Source organism: Pteropus alecto, unplaced genomic scaffold (assembly GCF_000325575.1).
Source record: "Pteropus alecto unplaced genomic scaffold, ASM32557v1 scaffold1267, whole genome shotgun sequence".
Taxonomy (NCBI): Eukaryota; Metazoa; Chordata; class Mammalia; order Chiroptera; family Pteropodidae; genus Pteropus; species Pteropus alecto.
Window position 1 is genome coordinate 63,534 of NW_006439247.1, and position 3,480 is coordinate 67,013.

Genomic DNA, 3,480 nt, shown 5'->3' on the forward strand with positions numbered 1-3,480 from the left:
ATAGAAATAAATATTCTGTATATAACTGCAGTGGGTAACAGCTCTTTCTCTCTCTCTCTCAGTATTGAAGGAATCTGCACCACACATACACACACACACACACACATACGTAGTTTCTGGTCACTCACCACTGTTAAGATGATAATGATAACTACCGGGTCATTTTCAGAATTTACATTTTATTTTTAGATTTCTACAGGAAATTTGAGGAGAACAAGAATGATCATCTTACTTTTCCCTAGACTTGTGATAAACCTTTCCAGAAGCCTCTGGACTTTCAGGATCAACATCTATGACAAATCTTAGACAGATAAATTATTAGTAAGAAACATCTCTTTTCACCAGCTTCCTCAGAATTATGCTTGCTGAGTAAAGGCACATGAATAAACATCGTTAAAGTTAAAACTCCATGGAGATAAGTAATGAGAGACGATAATACAACACAAATAAGAACGGTGGTTCACTCAGCCTAACATGGCTCTTACAGTGGTGTCCAGTGATGTCACTTTAAGGAACAGAAAGAAGAAAACCTGCAAATAGAACTGTCCTTAACTTAAGTATCAAGTTTTCCTGAAATAATCTTATTGTTTTATGAGCCTCTGACAATTTAGCTCCTCGAATTACTGTATTTTGAATTCTACTGGGCCCTCTTTTTTTTTTAAGCAAACTTATTGAACTAAAGAGAAGGTCATGGGAGCCTGTTGTTTATGGCCAGTCAGCCAGAAGTTCAGGTAGCAACCTGGACTTAGGATTAGCATCCTGAGTTGAAGGTCATCGTTGCTACCTCCAATTTGTAGCCTGTGGGTCAGAAGCACATGGAAAAACCTGAACTTGCTACCAGTATTTGAAGTGGGGGTGGGTGGCAGGCTTGTAGGACTGAGCCCTTACCCTGTGGGACCTGATGTTATCTCCAGGTAGATAATGTCAGAATTGAGCTGGATTGTAGGATACTCAGCTGACGTCTGGAGAACTGCTTGGTGTGTAGGGGAAGTATAATGCCTGTTTTGATATCCCTCTGTCTGGTGTCATGGGAAAGTAGCCAGGGTGTAGTTTCACCTTAGGGCTCAGCAGAAGATCACTTAGATCAAGATGTTATCTTTGTCTCCCAGATGTACAGATCTCGTGATCGTTGGTCAGGTCTAGGCTACTGTCTTCTGCTAGCTCTGCAGTTGCTGATTATCCAGGAAAAAGGCTAGGTCTCTGAGAAGTGTGTGTGTATGTAGATATATAATTTAAATCCTTTGAAATTGATAAAGCATTGAAAAGGAGCAAATTAAATTGTATATTGCAACTCCTCAAGCAATTTTTCCACCTTTCAATGATACAGAGAGGAACCTAGGTAAGGTCCTGTCCTCTTGAAGATATTAGCTGAGAATGTAGAGGTGAAGGTGCAGAAGAGATTAAAGGCTCAGTTTGGTGAGAGAGAGAGAAAGAGAGAGAGAGAGAGAGAGAGAAAGGGAGAGAGAGAGAGATTTCTAGAGCTAGGATTTAAATGTAAATTAATTAAAGTCATAAGGACCCTTTGTTTCAAAACCTTGGGAAAACATGTTGCTAGTTACCTCTCCAAGCAAGTGACAACATTGGCAATGTAACATTGTACAATTCTGATACCCCACAAGGAACCAGACAAAAGACTTGTTTTTTAGTGCTTTTACTATATCCATGATGACAAGGTGCGGATACCTAGGAAAAGAAAGGGATGCAACCTTGCATTTTCACAAAGGAATACATTTGCAAAAGTAGTTCGCATATGCAGCTTAAGTCATATTGTAATTCATTCTGGTATCTGAAACTGAAATTTATGTGATTTTCTTTTTAATCTAAGCTCATAGCCTGCACTTATAGAACAATCGAGAAAATAATATTTAATTAGAAATGTTCTTAAGAGACTGGCCCACTTATTGCATTTTAAGTTAAAGCAATTGAATTTCCCTCAAGTCTCTCTTTTTTCATGATGAGCCTTCTGGTAAGTGCCCCTTTGGAGCCACGTGCTAGGAGAGTATCTTTGGCCCAGCTTCAGGTCTGAGCACAGTATTTGGAGGCCTGGGTATCATTGTTTCTCTAATCCGCAGAAGCAGGTGCTTGAGTGACTGGACTGGGAGGCTGTAATGTGTAGGGAGTTCTGCTGCTTGTTTTCATTAAATATGACGACTATTTTGTCATGATTCTTTTATTCTCCATCTCTCATTAACACCCTCTGGAGGGTAGGGCTTTCACCATGCTTCTGAAGATACCAGTGTAAGGAACATAGAGTCTTTGACGAATTGCATGTGATGGTGACATCTTCCCCTTGGATGATCAAGGACTGAGGACTACTTAATTTCTTAGCTTCTCTAGCCTAATCAGAAAGATAAATTAAGGACACAGGAAATCTTCATGGGAATACTCAGTCTAAAAAGAAAAGAGTGAGTTTTTTCTCCTTTCTTATGTAAAGCATAAACATCACCACATAATTAAAGAATATCTCTCATACTTTTTCTTATGTCTAGTTCCTCAAAGGCCCTCCCCAGGACAGAAAGAAAATCCAATTGCTGTCCTCAAAGTGTTGCTACCACATAAGCCTCTCCTAGACTGCACTGTGTACTCACATGTGGCTACCACATAAGCCTCTCCAAGACTGCATCGTGTGCTCACATGCCAACTGCCACAACAGAGTGCCTGAAAGCACTTTCAGGAGAGTCTCCATGCCTTGGATCCCCAGCTAAATCAATGCACCAGGTCAGTTTCTGAACGGGCTTCCTCAGCAGGAGTTACTCTGAGCTCAGAGTGAGGCCTGTTGCAGCTGTTTGTAGAATACCGCAACTTAGGGGGACAACCAATGAGAGAGGTATCACAGCACTTTTACACTTTATACACAATTATCTAGAATACTTTTAAAACAGTGCTCCCCTGTGGCTGGGCTGAGAAATGATTAAAATGAGGATTTTGGCTTGTCTTGAATGTGTTTACATCTAAGGAATGTCTTTATTTTTGGTATAAGGGAAGGTCTATCATAATACTGTGTTAGAGAAAGAATTACTCCAGGATTGAAGAAAAAGAAAAATCAAGGGAAAATATATGTACGATTATATCTGTAAGTATATATTGATATAGAAAACGCTAATTCTTCAGATAAGAACATTTTATTATACCATTTGCTTCTTCAGATCCCTCTTTGTGCTCAGCAGTCTCTTCAGGATAACATAGAATCATTGTGTGATGGCTTATGACCATTTTCACGACGTGCATATTGTTTAGTTTTATATTTTCTGTTGCCCATTTTGAGTTGCATGCTCCAGCCATTCTGAATTAGTTTGCTGTCATTCTTGTAAACTAAACCTTGACTTTGTACCTTTGCATATTCTATTGCTCTTTTCTATAATACTCTTTCTCTCACTCCATTTTGACTAATTCTTTGATGAGTCTTAACTTCGATATCATCACTCTTAGGGAGCCTTCCCTTATATTCTGTTTCCAATTTCGATGCCTCTGTTAGGTGGT